We start from the raw sequence: 21761 nt of genomic DNA on the forward strand, positions 1-21761 counted from the left end.
AGCCAGGCTATGGACAATGTTATTCCCATCCACAGAAAAGAAGGGAAGGGAAGGGAAGGGAAGGGAGGGGAGGGGAGGGGAGGGGGAGGGGAGGGGAGGGGAGGGAAGAGAAAAGAAAACACATACACACAAAACATACACACACCAAAAACAACCAAACCCTTCAGAATCTGATGAACACTTTATAAAAATTATCTCCTATATAACCCTTTTCCTTAATCCTACTTCTTCATCCCACAAATAACTAATCTGTAAATGTATTTATCAAATATATATATATATATATATATATATGTACAATATTAACTTCACTGTTCACTGTTGAGAGGAGGGGAGTGGGAAGGGAAGGTGGAAGGAAATTTTGTAATTTAAAAATATACATGTCCATATGGATGAAAATAAATAAATGAATGAATGAATGAATTTTTAAAAAAAAGAAATCCCTGATGGTAGATACATTGCCAGGGCTGAATTTCAATGACTAACTACATAGGATTCTGTCCCTTTCAGATTATGGATAACCATTCATATTGTTTTTTTTCCCCCCACAGTTCCTTCTATTTGTCTCCTTTCTTTCCTTCTCTAATGGCCTAAATCAATATTTGATTATCTTTTTTTACCTTTGCAGAGGGTGAAATAAATATTCTTCATAGAAACCTTTGGGGATCCTTAACTTAAAAACTGTCTCAGACAGAAGATATCATGCTCTTTTCACCTTCCTTCTTCTCAAATGGCTCAGCAGAGTCAAAATCTGCCTCTTTTTGCAAGGTATGACATGCATTCTGGTCTTCTTGACTCTAGAGACAGCTCTCTATCCAGTATCATTTGCTTCCTCTTTCTCATATATAGTAGCTATATATAGATATGGGTTGAGGTATAGTTGATATGGGTATAATTGGCGTCAGTATAGTTGATAGAAATGTCGATGAATATTCATATTTTATATTAAGTACACAAATATATGAAAATGAATATATATGTATGTATGTATATATATATATATATATATATATATATATATATATGACACTGAGAAGTTTCATTATTCTGATTTTGCCAGTCTAGAAAGAGGTGAAACAGTCTTCTAGATATCGTAACTCTTCCAAGATGACTTTATCACTTATTTTTTTTGAGTAAGATTGCTGATTGGGATGGCAACAGATGTGAGTCTGGTTAATTCCAATTTTGGCAAGGGATGAAGAGCATAATCCGGATTTTGGAAGGTGAAAGTGTTAAGCTTATAAGTGAAGACTTTCAAGTCCTCATCCTATTTAATAAAGTGTAATACTAAACCCTTTGTCACAGTCATCTGAATTTACTGGAAACTTTAAAAAAGGCCATTATAGGGGAACTCTGGACACATGGACTAGATAATGCCCTGAGCAGCCTTATTTAGCCTCATAGGTTCTGCTTTTCATAAAGAAAAATATATATAATTTTTATTTATTTTTTCTATCCATGATTATGACTGAATGTTCCTATCAGTCTCAATTAATTTACTTTCAAATTGTAGTTTTGCTTCTGGTTTATGCTTATATAGCTTTTCACAAATATCCAATAGTATAAACATCAAAATTCAGGCGTTTTTATGTGGTATAAGAAAAGAGAGAGAGCAACTCTGATACAATGTTATTCTTTACAGTATTACTACTTTTTATCTAAAAGGCATTGTGGGAATATTTCTGAAGTCATCTTTCTAGTATTTTAAAGGCTGGTAGGGAAAATGGTTGCATCAAAAGAAGAGAAACCATCAAATCAGACCTTTTTGTGTTAAAAGGCCTTAAAAAACATAAAATAAAGAAAAATGGCATTCCATCATTTACAACCCTTTATCCAGTGACGAAAACATATTATAGTGCTACAAAATGTATGTAATAATAATTCAGTGAAGTTGGCTAGCTGCAATGATTAAATTGAAGACCATTCCAGTTTTTTTTTTATTTTTTTTCTTGTTTATTAGTGCAACATAATAGTTTCAAGCCCTTCCTCCCCCAGTCCAAAATATAAACTTGTGTCAGCAGCTTCAGGATAAGAGCATGATGAAATATTCAGGTGATTTTGAAATATTCCTTTCTAGGTTTCTAGCACTCTTAGGGTGCTTTTATGTTAATAAATGAAACTATGTGCCCTGTCAGCATTTTTTGGAATCTATCATCTCTACTCTGGAGCTATTGTTTTCAATGGACATGATAACTTTCAATTTAGCAAGTAACCAATAGACTATATGATTGATCTGAGTGCCATGTTAGCATGATGATAGGCACTAAAAAAAAATCTTCTCCTTAGTCAGGTGTAGAGATTGTTTTCTGATTGTAGTTGGACTCCAAATTATCATCTCTATTTGCCATAAACCTCAATCACCATAGCAAATATTTATAGTTAAAAGAATTTCTTAGTTTTATAAGAACTGAGTATAATAGCATTTTTAGGTGATAATGCAAACAAACATAAATAGCATCATTATATCCCCAAACACAAAAATCTCAGGCTCTTCTTGGATTCCTCTCTTTCTTATTTCCTTCAACCACTAAATCACCCACTTCATTTCCTTCACCACTAAATACTGTTCTGGCATCTCTCACATACAGCTTCACCTTGCCACTTTTACTGAATCAAACTTATTCATATCTTTATTTGTCTCTGGTTCAAATTTTTTGTCATCTTTTAATTGGTCTGACATTCCCTTTCCATTTTTAATTCATCCTACTCTATCATATTAATGAAAAATAAAGTATTCAATTAAATAACATAGCAAAATAAGAAATTTCATCCTCTCTGCCTCTTACCCATCCCTAACAAATACAGGACAGTACACTTCCCATTAATTCAAACATCACAAGGGGGTGAGAGACTCTATTATATAGCTAAGAATTATATGTGGGACAGGGCCATACACAGATGTGGGTAGGAACATATTACAGAAAAAGGACAACATAACCATACATGTAGCCAAGGCAAGTTTTGGTTTTGCCTGTCCTTGAATTTTTCAGCATCAGGTTATAGAACTTATTACTAATTGTGTTGGGTGATATCACTGAGTTGTACATTGCTGTACTGGTGATATTTTTCTATGAGCTATTGTTTTTCCTCAATGGTATGTCTGTGCTTCAGTATGAAAGGGCTGAATATAATTTTGCCGCTTTCCCTGTCTATTATATGCATTGTTATCCTGAGTTATTTAAATACTTTGTCATTTGATTTAAAGTTTTTGCCTGATCTTTTAGTAGGAAATACTTTGGATGAGGACTTGATACAAATATTAATCCTTCTCATTTAACCCAAGGAACAGTGTGATCCTAGAGTTTGGAGAACACAGTCATTATACTTAAGGCACATTGAATTAAATTCTACCTTTAAAGCATCTTTTAAAATATTCTTCCTTTAGAAACAAATTCCTAAGTGCACCCATAGAATAGTTTTGTCTAAGAGAATCAATTCAGTGTTTCATAATGCACCTAGCCTTCAGTCTAATGTGGAAAAAAATTTTATTGTAGAAGGTTAGATGAAAGCTAGCAAAGTGCAGATTTTCTATGTGCTCTTTCTCAATTAGGATGAAGAAAGAACATTTAGCAAAAGTACATTCATGTGAACAAACTCTTCAACTTTTTTTTGTTAGACTAATGATAACACATCTTTTCTAATGGAGGAAAATATTACATCTCATTAATTGTAATGAATCAGAAAAAGTTGATAAAATAAGCCCTAATGTCAAGGGTTTTGGAAAATAAAAATAATGGGCAGTTTTGAACTTTTTGCATTACAACGCAATACTTCCCATCTTTTTCATTTCATACCATATTTTTAAGTCTCTGAATTTTTATTTGTTGAACCTGTTGAACATCTGTGTGCTAATGAATGTTCTGATATGAAAATTCTAATTTAGATAAAAGCATATAAAAAAACCAAATATTTGATAGAAATAGATTTGGAAAAAGTTGTCACAGCTATAACAGATAAGAAGCTGATGGGCACTTGTACAATAGCCCTTCTTCAAACATTGTTGCACTTCACAGAAGAAGAGAAATATAAATAGGTAGATAGAGAAATAGATAAATGGATGGATGGGAGGGAGGGAGGAAGGAAGGAAGGAAGGAAGGAAGGAAGGAAGGAAGGAAGGAAGGAAGGAAGGAAGGAAGGAAGGAAGGAAGGAAGAAAGGGAGATAACAAAAGGGAGAAAAAAGGGAACAATCATTTTTAAAAAATCCTTATTATATTCCAGATACTGAGTGGGAGTTTCTGGGAATACAAAGAAGAAAAAGAACTATTCTTGACCTCAAGTAGATTAGATTCTTTCTAGATAAAACTATATTTGTGTTAGCAAATTTGAAATATGTACACAGTAAGCAGAAAAGTAATTTAATGGTGGGGTATGGAGCAGAATGGAATTTATCAACACCGAAAAGAGATCAGGAAAAGCCTTAACTGGGGAGTGGTACTTATCAGTCCAAGTGCATATTATCCACTGTTTGAGAAGCACTGTCATGAGACAGTAGCTAAATAAGATGGTATAAAAGAGTCCAGTGTAATCAATGTGTCACAAGGTCATTTTACTCTCCTATTTTCCTCTAGCCATTTATAAAGAATCTCAGCTCATGAACTGGTAATGTAGTCAGCACCCCATTATCAAATGATAGATTCCTTTTGAATCAGTAACCACAGGGCTATTCATGCCATGGAAAAGGAAGGGAGAGTTATTGACTTCTACTTGGGAGATGGAGTTCCATAGGTAATGAGGTCTGGAAAAGAATATAGCTCAGGTTTATGAGACTGAAGAGCATCATGCTTACCTATTTGGTTCTTCAGGGTCCTAGCTTCTGCATTTTATGAACAGAAACTAGTAGTCACTGAACTGGATGACTACCCAATGACACTACTTTTTCATTTCGCAAGTTCCTGGTTAATCAGATACATTTTTGAAAAGTATCTGTTTTATCTGCGCAATGGTGGAATAAGCCAATTGACTTATGGGCAGGTCCTGCTGCCAATAACACTAATCAATCGCTCAATCTTTATTAACCACCTCCAATATAGCAGGAACTGTGTAAACTCTGGAGAATGCCTTAATGAATGGCAGTTTTTCTCATACTGCAAAACCAACTCTAGGCAGTATAATAGGCAGAGTATATATGGCCCAGATCTCCAGTCTTGTCTCTAAGCTGCCCCTTAGATTACAGAACTGAATGTAGTAATAAGAATAAAGCAAGAAAACCATGTTAAACCAGGAGAACAATGTACACATTAGCAACAACATTGTGAGATGATAACCTTAATGGAAGCAGTTCCTCTCAGAAGTTCAGAGTTAGGACCATTGTATTAGACCAGTTATAGACAATGTTATCCCCATCCAAAGGAAGAAAAACAAAAAAGAAAGAAAAACCAATTCTTCAGAATCTGATGGATACTTTATAAAAATTGTCTCTTATGAATCTCTTTCCTTTAATCCTAATTCTTCATATCAAAAATGACTAATACATAAACATGTTTATCAAAAATATGTATGTACAATGCTAACCTGACTGTTTACTGCTGAGAGGAGGGAGGTGGGGAAGGAGAGTGGAAGGAAATTTTCTAAATTAAAAATATACATGTGCATGTGGATGAAAAATAAATAAATTTGTTTAAAAAATAGAAAATGATGTGAGGCAGAACAGTGAAACACTGAATAATGAGTATATTTGTATTTTTACTCTTCTGTGTTGTTTGTGTCCTTGGCAAAAATCATATGCACTGGCCACTGTTTAAATAAATTGAGATCTTAAGCATAGAGAGGATATACAAGATCCAACTCAAATGTCACCTTCACTATCAAGTTTCCTTGTTGGAGTTATCTTATTCATCTTTTAGATTGTCATATGACTATGCAAAAACTCATGAGAACTCATTCTGTAATGGATTTTTCAATAAGGCAGCACAGTGCTGTTACAGAACTAACCTTGGATATGGAAAGATCTGGCTTCAGCCTTTCCTGCTTCACATACTGGTTATATGACCTCAGGGTCACTTAACTCCTCACTCCCTATACAACTAAGTTTATATGTTGCTGATCAGGTGCTGGTAGATGTTGGTAGGAGAAATTCCCCACTATAAACTCTCGATAATAATGAAGCAGAGGTTAAGTTAAAAAAATCTCAAAGCATTATTAATATACTGGATGTGTGGAGAAACTATAGAGTTCTTTTAATTTGCATTTTTTGTTACTAAAAATATTACTGGAATTATTTCATGTAATTAACAGTCAATTTATATTTATTTGTTTTTAATTCTTCATCTTATACTTTGCACACTTTATCTAATGGGAAATGGCCCCTTTCTCATGGAGACATCCCTATAAATTTCATTAAACAAGTATTGGAGAAAAAAACAAGAAATTCTTCAATCTAAGTTGATTGCAAAATCAGTATTTCACATCTGTAATCCACCACTAAGAAAAATAATAGAAATTAGTTAGTCAATAAGCATTTTTCATCATTTTTCTTGTTTCAAGGCTTTATTTTCTTTTTCTCTTTTTTCCTCTATTTTCTTTTTAAGAAAAAAAATTATATAACATTATAGAATAAAAGCAAGCATTTTTTCAATGATCACAATATACTAGACCATCTGCTAATCAAGGAAAATAAAGATAAGGAAAAAAGTGTTCCTGCTCTCTAGGAGGTCATAGGTGTAATGAGATAGAAGAAGCAAGCAACTATATAAAAGCAAGATATATTCAAGATCATACAGACTCTTAAGGATTAAAGAGCTTAAAGAAGACAGAGAAAGACTTTTTGAATAAAGCACTGTAGATATACTAAAGCCAGTGCTTCTCACTCCACTCTTTCTGGTGGAGCAAAGTTCTTTCTCCTCTCCTTCAAGGTGTCTTGGGTGATCTCTGGGCTGGGCTGGGCTGGACTGGGCTGCACTGAGCTGCATGGGTGGCTTTTTTCCAATCTCTGGTCCTGGTGAAACACACATTTTCCGTGGAACTTCTAAGTTATCTTGGACTGGGAAAATGTATTACTCAGTCTTTCTGTGGGTTCTAACCCTCCAAATTTTGGCTAGAAACATCATTTTTTTTTGGAGTTTGCGGAGGAAGAGGTTCCCAGGATATGCTGCCTTCATGAAGCCATCTTTGCTCCACCCCCTGAAACTGCAACTTTTTTTTAAAGATTTTTGCAAGACAGTGGGGTTAAGTGGCTTGCCCAAGGCCACACAGCTATGTAATTATTACTGGTCTGAGGCTGGATTTGAACTCAGGTACACCTGACTCCAGGACTGGTGCTTTATCCACTAAACCATCTTGCCACCCTTGAAACTGTATCTTCTTAAAAGGCACCATTGGTAATGAAGCTATATCATTACTAAATATGCACGCATTTAATGGTATAGCATCCAGATTTCTAAGAGAAAAGCTGAGTGAATTAGAACGGGAAATAGATAGCAAAATTTATTAGCAGGAGACCTCCATTTCCCTCTATCAGAACTAGATAAATCTAAGCACTAAATAAACAAGAAAAAAGGTAAGAAGGTAAATAAAATCTTAGAAAACTTAGATATGTTAGACCTCTTGGAGAAAATTTAATGGGGATAGAAAAGAATATACCTTTTTCTTGGCAATACATGGAACCCATAGCAAAATTGACCATGCACTAGGGCACAAAATCCTTAAAATCAAATGTAGAAAGGTAGAAATAATAAATACATACTTCTCAGATCATGATACAATAAAAATTGCATATAATCAAGGATCATGGAAAGATGATCCAAGAACTAATTGGAAATTATATAACTTTATTTTAAATAATGGGTGGATTAAAAAGCAAATAATAGAAATAATCAATGATTATGTCCAAGAAAGTTATAATAACAAGACATCATTCCAAAATTCATGAGATGCAGCCAAGGCGATTTTGAGGGGAAACTTTATATCTCTCTAAATGCCCAAATGAATAAAATAGAGTAAGAAGAGATCAATGAATTGGGTATACAACTAAAAAAGCTAGAAAAAGAACAAATTAAAAATCCCCAATTAAATACCAAATTAGAAATTCTGAAAACCAAGGGCGAGATTAATAAAATTGAAAGCAATAAATCCATGGATCTTATATAAAAAACTAAGAGTTGGTTTTATGAAAAAGACAATAAAATAGACAAAAATTTGATAACCTGACTGAAATGGATGTCACAAAAGTACAAACTGCCCAGATTAACAGAAGAGAAAATAAAATACTCAAATAACCCCATTTCAGAAAAATAAATTGAAGAAATCATCAATAAACTCTCTAAGAAAAAAATCACCAGTCCAGATGGATTTACAAGTGAATTCCATCAAACATTTATGGAACAATTAATTCCGATTCTACAAAACTATTTTAAAAATTGGAGAAGAAATTCTGCCATATTCCTTTTATGACACCAATATCATGCTGTTGCCTAAACCAGGAAGAAGCACAGACCAATCTCCCTAATGAATATTGATGCAAAAATCTTAAATAAAATTTTAGCAAAGAGATTACAGCAAATTATTACTAGGATAATGCACCATGATCAGGTAGGATTAATACCAGGTAGAAAGGAATGGTTCAATATTAGGAAAACACTCACCATAATTGGACATATCAATAACAAAACCAACAGAAATCACATGATTATCTCAATAGATGCTGAAAAAGTCTTTGATAAAATACAACATCCAATCCTATTAAAAACACTAGAAAGTATAGGAATAAATGGTGTTTTCCTTAAAAATAATAAACAGTATCTGTCTAAAACATTAACAAATATTGTATGTGATGGGGATAAAGTAGAAAAATTTCAAATAACATCAGGTGTGAAACAAGGATATCCATTATCACCATTACTATTCAATATAGTATTAAAAATCTAGCTTTAGCAATAAGAGAAGGAAAAAGAAATTGAAGGAATCAGAATTGGCAATGAGGAAGCAAAGTTTTCACTCTTTGCAGATGATATGATGGAATGCTTAGAAAATCCAAGAAAACTATCTAAAAATTCTTTGAAACAATTAGGAAATTCAGCAAAGTAGCAGGATATAAAATAAATCCACCTAAATCATCAGCATTTCTATATATGAACAACAAATCCCAAGAGCAAGAGAGATAGAAGGAGAAATTCCATTTAAAGTAATTGTAGATAGCATTAAATTCTTGGGAACTTACCTGCCAAGGCAAATTCAGAAACTTTATGTACACAATTACAAAGCACTTCTCACCAAAATAAAGTCAGATCTAAATAATTGGAAAAATGTCAATTGTTCATGGTTAGGTAAAGCTAATAAAATAAAAAATGACAATTTTCCTCAAATTAAAATTATTGATTCAGTGCCATACCAATCAAATTATCAAATAACTATTTTACCAAACTAGAAAAAATAGTAATAAAATTCATCTGGAGCAACAAAAGGTCAAGAATATCAAGGAAACTGATGGAAAAAATGTAAATAAGGTGACCTTACTCTACCAGATCTAAAACTATACTATAAAGCAGTTTGTCACCAAAACTGCCTGGTATTGGTTAAGAAATAGATAATGATAGTGATTAGAGGTCAAAAGAAGTATGACAAGTAATTTATTTGACAAGACTAAAGACTTATCTGATAAGAACTCACATGTGACACAAATTTGGGGGAAATGGAATGTAGAAAAATTAGGACACCCTCCACCCATCGTGGTAATGGATACATTACATAAAGTGTGAACCATAGAACAATAAAGACCACAGAAATACTGCAGATTATTTATGAGCAACTAGAGACATCAAATTGTATATCTGGGATGATTTAAACTACTATTAAATGTAAAAATCAGTGTCAATTGAAGGAAAAACTGGGAAACAATCAACACTAGGCAATCTGAAAACCTACATTTCTAAAATATACCAAGAATTGTATCAAATTATAGAGTTACAAGAATTCTAGATAATGCATAAATATGAACAGATAGTTTTCAAATGAAGACACTGAAGTTATATATAATCATATGAAAGAATGCTCCAAATCATTATTGATTAGAGAACTGCAAATTAAAAACAACCATGAGGTATCACCTCAAACCTATCAGATTGGTTAAGATGACAAAAAGGGAAAATGATCAATGTTGGAGAGGTTGTGGGAGGATTGGAACATTAATGCACTGTTGGTGGAGTTGTGAACTAAACCAACCATTCTGGAGAGCAATATGGAACTATGCTCAAAGAGCAATAAAATTGACCATGTCCTTTGACTGAGCAATTTCAATAATAGGCCTGTATTTAGAAGAAATCATAAAAAATGGGAAAGGTCCCATATGTTCTAAAATAATCATAGAAGTTCATTTTTGTAGTAGAAAAAGAATTGGAAATTGAGGGGATGTCTGTCAATTGGGGAATAACTGAGCAAGTTACAGTACATGAATGTTATGAAATACTATTGTTCTATAAGAAACCATAAATGGTTCTAGCAACTCCTCTCAACAGTCCAGAGAGCTGGGATAATTGTATTAGCCAGGCTATGGACAATGTTATTCCCATCCACAGAAAAGAAGGGAAGGGAAGGGAAGAAGGGAAGGGAGGGGAGGGGAGGGGAGGGGGAGGGGAGGGGAGGGGAGGGAAGAGAAAAGAAAACACATACACACAAAACATACACACACCAAAAACAACCAAACCCTTCAGAATCTGATGAACACTTTATAAAAATTATCTCCTATATAACCCTTTTCCTTAATCCTACTTCTTCATCCCACAAATAACTAATCTGTAAATGTATTTATCAAATATATATATATATATATATATATATGTACAATATTAACTTCACTGTTCACTGTTGAGAGGAGGGGAGTGGGAAGGGAAGGTGGAAGGAAATTTTGTAATTTAAAAATATACATGTCCATATGGATGAAAATAAATAAATGAATGAATGAATGAATTTTTAAAAAAAAGAAATCCCTGATGGTAGATACATTGCCAGGGCTGAATTTCAATGACTAACTACATAGGATTCTGTCCCTTTCAGATTATGGATAACCATTCATATTGTTTTTTTTTCCCCCCCCACAGTTCCTTCTATTTGTCTCCTTTCTTTCCTTCTCTAATGGCCTAAATCAATATTTGATTATCTTTTTTACCTTTGCAGAGGGTGAAATAAATATTCTTCATAGAAACCTTTGGGGATCCTTAACTTAAAAACTGTCTCAGACAGAAGATATCATGCTCTTTTCACCTTCCTTCTTCTCAAATGGCTCAGCAGAGTCAAAATCTGCCTCTTTTTGCAAGGTATGACATGCATTCTGGTCTTCTTGACTCTAGAGACAGCTCTCTATCCAGTATCATTTGCTTCCTCTTTCTCATATATAGTAGCTATATATAGATATGGGTTGAGGTATAGTTGATATGGGTATAATTGGCGTCAGTATAGTTGATAGAAATGTCGATGAATATTCATATTTTATATTAAGTACACAAATATATGAAAATGAATATATATGTATGTATGTATATATATATATATATATATATATATATATATATATGACACTGAGAAGTTTCATTATTCTGATTTTGCCAGTCTAGAAAGAGGTGAAACAGTCTTCTAGATATCGTAACTCTTCCAAGATGACTTTATCACTTATTTTTTTTTGAGTAAGATTGCTGATTGGGATGGCAACAGATGTGAGTCTGGTTAATTCCAATTTTGGCAAGGGATGAAGAGCATAATCCGGATTTTGGAAGGTGAAAGTGTTAAGCTTATAAGTGAAGACTTTCAAGTCCTCATCCTATTTAATAAAGTGTAATACTAAACCCTTTGTCACAGTCATCTGAATTTACTGGAAACTTTAAAAAAGGCCATTATAGGGGAACTCTGGACACATGGACTAGATAATGCCCTGAGCAGCCTTATTTAGCCTCATAGGTTCTGCTTTTCATAAAGAAAAATATATATAATTTTTATTATATTTTTTCTATCCATGATTATGACTGAATGTTCCTATCAGTCTCAATTAATTTACTTTCAAATTGTAGTTTTGCTTCTGGTTTATGCTTATATAGCTTTTCACAAATATCCAATAGTATAAACATCAAAATTCAGGCGTTTTTATGTGGTATAAGAAAAGAGAGAGAGCAACTCTGATACAATGTTATTCTTTACAGTATTACTACTTTTTATTTAAAAGGCATTGTGGGAATATTTCTGAAGTCATCTTTCTAGTATTTTAAAGGCTGGTAGGGAAAATGGTTGCATCAAAAGAAGAGAAACCATCAAATCAGACCTTTTTTGTGTTAAAAGGCCTTAAAAAACATAAAATAAAGAAAAATGGCATTCCATCATTTACAACCCTTTATCCAGTGACGAAAACATATTATAGTGCTACAAAATGTATGTAATAATAATTCAGTGAAGTTGGCTAGCTGCAATGATTAAATTGAAGACCATTCCAGTTTTTTTTTATTTTTTTTCTTGTTTATTAGTGCAACATAATAGTTTCAAGCCCTTCCTCCCCAGTCCAAAATATAAACTTGTGTCAGCAGCTTCAGGATAAGAGCATGATGAAATATTCAGGTGATTTTGAAATATTCCTTTCTAGGTTTCTAGCACTCTTAGGGTGCTTTTATGTTAATAAATGAAACTATGTGCCCTGTCAGCATTTTTTGGAATCTATCATCTCTACTCTGGAGCTATTGTTTTCAATGGACATGATAACTTTCAATTTAGCAAGTAACCAATAGACTATATGATTGATCTGAGTGCCATGTTAGCATGATGATAGGCACTAAAAAAAAATCTTCTCCTTAGTCAGGTGTAGAGATTGTTTTCTGATTGTAGTTGGACTCCAAATTATCATCTCTATTTGCCATAAACCTCAATCACCATAGCAAATATTTATAGTTAAAAGAATTTCTTAGTTTTATAAGAACTGAGTATAATAGCATTTTTAGGTGATAATGCAAACAAACATAAATAGCATCATTATATCCCCAAACACAAAAATCTCAGGCTCTTCTTGGATTCCTCTCTTTCTTATTTCCTTCAACCACTAAATCACCCACTTCATTTCCTTCACCACTAAATACTGTTCTGGCATCTCTCACATACAGCTTCACCTTGCCACTTTTACTGAATCAAACTTATTCATATCTTTATTTGTCTCTGGTTCAAATTTTTTGTCATCTTTTAATTGGTCTGACATTCCCTTTCCATTTTTAATTCATCCTACTCTATCATATTAATGAAAAATAAAGTATTCAATTAAATAACATAGCAAAATAAGAAATTTCATCCTCTCTGCCTCTTACCCATCCCTAACAAATACAGGACAGTACACTTCCCATTAATTCAAACATCACAAGGGGGTGAGAGACTCTATTATATAGCTAAGAATTATATGTGGGACAGGGCCATACACAGATGTGGGTAGGAACATATTACAGAAAAAGGACAACATAACCATACATGTAGCCAAGGCAAGTTTTGGTTTTGCCTGTCCTTGAATTTTTCAGCATCAGGTTATAGAACTTATTACTAATTGTGTTGGGTGATATCACTGAGTTGTACATTGCTGTACTGGTGATATTTTTCTATGAGCTATTGTTTTTCCTCAATGGTATGTCTGTGCTTCAGTATGAAAGGGCTGAATATAATTTTGCCGCTTTCCCTGTCTATTATATGCATTGTTATCCTGAGTTATTTAAATACTTTGTCATTTGATTTAAAGTTTTTGCCTGATCTTTTAGTAGGAAATACTTTGGATGAGGACTTGATACAAATATTAATCCTTCTCATTTAACCCAAGGAACAGTGTGATCCTAGAGTTTGGAGAACACAGTCATTATACTTAAGGCACATTGAATTAAATTCTACCTTTAAAGCATCTTTTAAAATATTCTTCCTTTAGAAACAAATTCCTAAGTGCACCCATAGAATAGTTTTGTCTAAGAGAATCAATTCAGTGTTTCATAATGCACCTAGCCTTCAGTCTAATGTGGAAAAAAATTTTATTGTAGAAGGTTAGATGAAAGCTAGCAAAGTGCAGATTTTCTATGTGCTCTTTCTCAATTAGGATGAAGAAAGAACATTTAGCAAAAGTACATTCATGTGAACAAACTCTTCAACTTTTTTTTGTTAGACTAATGATAACACATCTTTTCTAATGGAGGAAAATATTACATCTCATTAATTGTAATGAATCAGAAAAAGTTGATAAAATAAGCCCTAATGTCAAGGGTTTTGGAAAATAAAAATAATGGGCAGTTTTGAACTTTTTGCATTACAACGCAATACTTCCCATCTTTTTCATTTCATACCATATTTTTAAGTCTCTGAATTTTTATTTGTTGAACCTGTTGAACATCTGTGTGCTAATGAATGTTCTGATATGAAAATTCTAATTTAGATAAAAGCATATAAAAAAACCAAATATTGATAGAAATAGATTTGGAAAAAGTTGTCACAGCTATAACAGATAAGAAGCTGATGGGCACTTGTACAATAGCCCTTCTTCAAACATTGTTGCACTTCACAGAAGAAGAGAAATATAAATAGGTAGATAGAGAAATAGATAAATGGATGGATGGGAGGGAGGGAGGAAGGAAGGAAGGAAGGAAGGAAGGAAGGAAGGAAGGAAGGAAGGAAGGAAGGAAGGAAGGAAGGAAGGAAGGAAGGAAGAAGGGAGATAACAAAAGGGAGAAAAAAGGGAACAATCATTTTTAAAAAATCCTTATTATATTCCAGATACTGAGTGGGAGTTTCTGGGAATACAAAGAAGAAAAAGAACTATTCTTGACCCCTCGATCTTCCCTCTCTTCTAGCACCTATTCCCCTCTTCCCTCCCCCTATTCCCCCTTATCCCATCCCTTTCTTCTCATTTTTCTTGAGGGTAAGATAGGTTTCCTCACCCTATTGTGTGTATATTATTTCCTCTCTGTGACATTTCTGTTGAGAATGAAGGCTCACTCATTCCACTTTTCCTTCTCCCTTTCCACTCCATTGAAAAAGCTTTTTCTTGACTCTCATGTGAAATTTCTTAGCTTCTTCATCTCCTTTCCCTTCTTCCCAATACTTTCCTTTATCACCCATTGATTCCATCTTTTTACTATATTATACCATTTTATTCCACTCCTTCCTGTGTCCTGTCTATATATGCTCCTTATAACAGCTCTTACAAATGAGAAAGTTCATATGAGTTATCAATATCTTCTTCCCATGCAGGAATACAAACAGTTCAATCTTATTAAGTTTCTCATAGTAAGTCCTTCTCTTCTACTTCCTCTATGGTTCACTAGAGTCCTGTACTTGGAGATCAAACTTTCTGTTCAGCTCTGGTTGTTTCAATAGGAAAGTTTGACAGTCCCCTGTTTCATTGAAAGTCCATCTTTGCCCTTGAAAGAGGATGTTCACTTTTGATGGGAAGTTGATTCTTGGTTGTAAACCAAGATCTTTTCCTTTCTGGAATGTCATATTCCAATCCCTATGAGACCTTAATGTAGATGCTGGACAGATACTATGTAATACTAACTGTGGAGCCTCAGTAGTTGAATTGTTTGTTTTTGGCAGCTTTTAGAATTTTCTCTTTGATTTGGGAGTTTTGGAATTTGGCTATAATATTCCTGGAAGTTTTTCTTTTTGGATCTCTTTCAGGAGGTGACTGGTGAATTCTCTCGATTTCTATTTTGCTCTCTGCTTCTAGGATCTTAGGGCAATTTTGCTGTATTATTTCTTGAATAAAGAAAGTCTAGGCTCTTCTCCTGATCATGGATTTCAGATAGCCCAATAATTTTAAATTATTTTTTTCTGGATCTGTTTTTGAGGTCAGTTACTTTTCCAATGAGATATTTCACATTTTCTTCTAATTTCTGGCTTTTTTTGGAAGAGTTTTATTTCTTCCTGATTTTTTGTAAAGTCATCAGCTTCCTTTAGTTCCATTCTGCATTTGAAGGAGTTATTTTCTTCAGAGAGCCTTTTTATCTCCTTTTCCAGCTGGCCAATTCTGCTTTTTAAGGAATTCTTCTCCTCATTTGCCTTTTGTTTTGCTTTTTCCATTAGGCCTAAACTGATTTTTAACATATTATTTTCTTCAGTATTTTTTGTATAACTTTCACCAAGCTGTTGATTTGGTTTTCATGATTTTTCTGCATCACTCTCATTTCTCTTCCCAATTTTTCCTCCAACTCCCTTAATTGCTTTTCAAAGTCTTTTTTGAGCTCATCTATAGTCTGAATCCATTTTCTATTTCTCTTGGAGGTTTTGGATGTGGAAGCTTTGATTTTGTCATCATCTGAGTTATGTGATCTTCCATGGGACTAAAGTAATTCTCTATGATCAGATTCTTCTTTTCTTGTTGTTTACTCATTTCCTCAGTCCAAGACAGCACTTCCAAGACTTTGGGGGTTTTTTTGGGGGGAACACCCCACTGGGACCTTTATTCCTCCAAGGTCTTATGCTCTCTTGCCTGTGCTTTGATATGTAGATGGCCCCTGTACTTCCCTCTGCCCTGGAGCTATAAGGAGGATTCTACTATCTTAGTATGGGAGTCTAACTGCAGCTTGGATCTGAGTGTAGGCAAACAGTAGAGTCCTACCCCAAGGATGAGCAGTGAAATATCTACAGACTTCCCTTACCATCTCTGGGGGGGGGGGGGGGGGGTGCAGACTGCTTTCTCCAGATTCTTGCTGCAGATTCTGCAGCCTGTGCTCCCTCATTCCACACTCATTTTGGTGTAGCAGTTGCCAGTGTATCATGTATCACTCAATCTTTCTGTGGCTTCTGCCCCTCTAAATTTTGGCTAGAGTCTTAATTTTGACTTTTGGAGTTGGGGGGAAGGACTTCCCAGGAAATGCTGCCTTCATGCAGCCATCTTGGCTCCGCCCCACCATGTATATATAGTTTTAAGATTCTATATTGCAATATTCCTTACTACAACATAATCCCAGTAAAATATGAAAATTCTGAGTATTGAGGTACCATTTTTACATGTAATCTTGTAATCTTTCTAAACCTCTTTAAGTTGATTAAAGGGATAATTATATCTTAACCTACTTGACCATCCCTGTGAGAATGCAATGAATATGTTTGACAAACTTTGACAAAGAGCTCCCTATCATCATCTCTAACAAGGCAACAATCCTGTATTTCATTACATACTTCAGAGTCTCAACATCTTGTAGGATCAAAAGAACCATGAAATTCTGGGTTCTTTCTTCCACCTTATTGGAAAGGGTACATGATGGAAAGTGAGGAAGTTCTCTCAGATCTGCTTTAAGAACTCACCATTTTTCAGCTTCCTTTTTGTGTATTATCTTTGTCCTTTAAATTGTGACCTCCTCAAGGGTAGGGAGTGTCTTTTGTCTTTCTTTGTACCCCAAGTGCTAAGGATTGTGTCTGATTCATAGTAGGCACTTAATGAAATTTTGTTGATTGACTGGCCAACTTCTTCTATCAAAGACTTAAGCTCTTTTGTGTCATTGATTCCTTAGGTGGTCTGGTGAAGCCTGTGTATTTCTTTTCAGAAAAATGATATTTTTTTTAGGTTTTTTTTTTGCAAGGCAAATGGGGTTAAGTGGCTTGCCCAAAGCCACACGGCTAGGTAATTATTATGCCACCTAGCCACCCCAAGAATAATGATATTAATTGAATAAAATGAAATATAAAAGATTACAAGAGAAACCAACTATTTTGAAATGTATCAATTTTTAAAAATGAGATCAGACAACCCATTTTTTAAAAACTTCTCTTCTAGTGACACAGCTTTATAACAAAGATTATGTTATAATAATATAAGCTTTTAATCTTATAAGGGATATAATTAGCATACACAATAATACAAAATAAAAAGGAATATATGCACAAAATATATAAATCTGTACCTTTCATGAACCAGGCATTGATTTAAATGTTGGGGATTCAATGGCAAAACAAAAATAGTCCCTGCCATAATGAAGATAAGATCATGTTTTAACTTGAAGAAAAAGAAAAAAAGATTTAAGGTAGAAGTGGATTTAGCTGCATCTTAAAAGGGAAAAAGACATAATTTTAGCATTTCTACCCAAGAAAAACTCAGCTGGTGTGTATGCATATGCATAAGGTCCTCTGTAGAGGATATTAATCTTAGTTGAGGCCAGTGAAACCAGTGCAGCTCTTTATCCAAATTCAGGGAAGAGGTAGGAGAGAAATAAAAAGATAGGGCAATGTGGATCCTAGAAAATAGATATTAGGGGTGGCTAGGTGTTGCAGTGGATAGAGCACCAGCCCTGGAGTCAGGAGGACCTGAGTTCAAATATGGTCTTAGACACCTAGCTGCTTGGCCTTGGGCAAGTCACTTAAGACTTAAGTCTTGCCAAAAAAAAAAAGAAGAAGAAAATAGATGTTAAAGTGACAGGAATTATAGATATGTTGCAGTGTATAGTGTGGACTGGCTGTGAACTGTGAAGCATGGGAATTGCAGGCTGGACCCCACCCTAGGATCAAGTGAATTTTCTCCTAGATGTTATTGATATGGAACAAAATGCTAAATTCTTTGCTTTAGTGGTGATTCTCCTCATGATTTGGATATGTTATGATTTAAATAATATACAGGTTAGAATAATAAGACATGTGCATAGGCCAATAAAGAATTTCAACTGCTAATTGGTAACTATGCATAGATGCACACACTTTCTATCCCAAAATAATAAAAAAAATTACTAAGAAATTTTCTAAATTTTAATTCCAAAAAAATTACTAAGGAAAACTAATCAACTAAGCATAGCTTTATTCTAATTTATTCTAACAAAATCCAATATATAAACATGAAAAATAATTTATCCTATCTCAGAAGACAGGATCAATTCCTTCCATAGAAACACTTCCCCAGTGTGACTGGCAGTCACTTAGCATCACTGAGTTTTGGTTTTCTCACTTATGTTATCAAGGGTTTGGAAGAGATGGTCCTTGAGGCCCCTTTCAGTTCTAGATCCATGTTTGAAGTTATGATAAGAAGTGTTAAAAGGAACCTCAAAATATTACCTATTCTATCCATCTGTTTAAGCGGAATTGTGCAGAAATAATTTTTAGTGAGCTATCATTTCTATCTAAATATGAAATAACATTCACTAGATCATGGATTTTGGACTGGAATAGAACTACATGATGTTTATTCCACTAGAATGTAAGTTTCTTAAGAATGAGGACAATGCCCCCCCCCTTTTTGTATTTCAATGCACAATGCTTAAGTACTTAGTCATTCTTGTTTTTCAGTCATGTCCAACTCTTTGTGTCCCATTCATCTTTTTCTTGGCAAAGATACTGAATTAGTTTGCCACTTCTTTCTCTAGTTAATTTTACAGATGAGAAAACCAAGGCAGACAGAGTGAAGTTATTTTCCCCGGGGTCACACAGCAAGTAAGTGCCTGAGTTCAGATTTGACTTAAGGATGAGTCTTCCTGACTCCAGGTTCAGTATGCCATCCACTCTGCTAACTCTTGTTTAATTTGGCTGTTGATTAATTGATTCAGTTAGTCTTTTTTGCTCATTATCCCTCAAAACCAAAGTACACATCTATCCCCTTCGAAAAGGATAAAATCTTCAACCTATTCTTGTCTTCTACTACATTCTACATTCTACTACATTAGCTCATTTTCCACACTCAACCACTTTCTGGTTTTGCTCTAGGAACTCTAAGTAAGTCAATACTAACTTTGCTTCTGGAGAAGGTGTGTCAATCATCATTAATTCTTCCAAGTCTCCATTTAACATTCCTATACTTTTCTAAGCCAAAACCTCTTCCCTCTTCCTGGCCATCACTTCCCAGTATTCATTTCCTCCTTGCAAAATTGTAAGTTTGTTGAGTGTAGATACTATTATTTTTGAAATCCATCAGTTAGCAAAATTCCTGGTACATAATAAACCTTTAATAAATAGGTTTTTAATCCAATTATTCATTCAAAGTTAACAAGTTCATATGGTGACTTTGGCTTGGAATAGAGCTAAATGTTCCAAGGCCATAGACTTTCTAAATGTATATCAAGCAATGCTTAGACTTGCACTGAAATTCATCACTGATTCCAGGTTGTTTGCTAACTTGGGTACATCTTGTAATATGTGAACCCACTCATGGAACAGTTTTATAGAATTTATTATCTCTTTGAGAGTTGAAAGGAAGGAAAATAAGGAAGCAATTATAGTATTCTGAGGATACTAAATTTTGGAGAGGACATAATAAGTTCAAATCTTAATTTAGTCACTAACTACAAATTTGATCTTGGGCAAATTACTGTTTCTGTAGCTTGGTTTTCTTATCTTTAAAATTAAGAGTTTGACTACATATAATCTCAAAGAATACTTTTAACTCTAAATTCAAGAAACCAAGACTTCAATTTTCAATCTGAGTTAAATATTGCTTTAGTAGAATCGTGTCCTAAAGGTCTAAAGAAGTGATCCTTTAATTAGCAAATATAAATTTTGGTTAAATTTTAGGACTGAATATTGAAAGTTTATCCAAGTTTATTGGGCTAGTGTCTTGTGAAGCACAAATCAAGCAATTTTTAAAAAAATTTTAAAATTTTCTTTAATTTATTTACAAGTTACTAAAATATTCTTGTTTAAGAGTAAGCATAATACCCCCTCCCCAACAAAAAATATAAAACCTCATGAGAAATAAAGTGAAAGAAAGAGAAAAAAATGTGTTTCAGTCTGTTCTGATACTATCAGCTCTGTCTTGAGTGGATCACATTCTTTATCATAAGTCCATCATAGAAGTTACTTCCATATTTTTCCACAGTTGCTGTTGCTGATTATAATTCCCTCCATACATTCCTCCCCACTACCATCTATATTTTCTCTCTCCTTTCATTCTGTCCCTATTCAAAAATGTGCTGTGGGACAGCTGAGTAAAGTAGCAGATAGAGCACTGGCCCTGGGGCCAAGAAGCCTCAAGCCTGTATCCCACCCCAGAAACCCAACAACCACCCAGTTCCACCATCTTGCAAAAAGTAAAAGAAAAAATGTACTATATCTGACTATCCTCTCCTATGATCTACCCTTTCCTCTATCACCCACATCACCCATACCCTCCCCGTCTTCCTTCTCTCCTTATTCTTCTAGATATCTATACCCTATTGAGTGTGTATACTGTTTTCTCTTTGAGCCATTTCCAATGATAATAAAGGCTTCTTCATTCCCCCTCACCTTCCCCCCTTCCAACTCATTGCAAAAGCTATATGAAATATCTTAGCCTATTCTACCTCTCCTTTCTCTTACTCCCAGTACATTTCCCTTTCACCCATTGACTCCATTTTTATAATATATTATACCTTCAAATTCAGTTCAATCCTGTGCCTCAGTTCATCATCATTAAGTCCCTCATACTTTACCCTTCTCCTCTACTCTTTATACTTCACCTGAGTCCTGTACTTGAAAGTCAAACTTGCTATTCAGCTCTGGTCATTTCAACAGGAACATCTGAAATCCCCGTTTCATTGAAAGTCTATCTTTTCCCCTGGAAGAGGATGTTCAGTTTTGCTGGGTGGTTGATTCTCAGTTGCATTCCAAGCTCTTTTGCCTTCCAGAATATTATATTCCAAGTCTTATAAGCCCTTAATGGAGATGTTGCTAAGTCCTGGGTTATCCTGACTGTAGCTCTACAATATGTGAATTATTTCCTTCTGGCTGTTTGTAATATTTTCTCTTTGACTTGGAAATTCTGGAACTTGGTTATAATATTCCTGGGGGGTTGTTTTATTTTAGATCTCTTTCAGGAGGAGATAGGGGAATCCTCTCAATTTCTCTTTTACCCTCTACTTCTAGGATATCAGGGCAA

The sequence above is a fragment of the Macrotis lagotis genome, chromosome 5 (genome assembly GCF_037893015.1).
Source record: "Macrotis lagotis isolate mMagLag1 chromosome 5, bilby.v1.9.chrom.fasta, whole genome shotgun sequence".
Lineage (NCBI taxonomy): Eukaryota > Metazoa > Chordata > Mammalia > Peramelemorphia > Peramelidae > Macrotis > Macrotis lagotis.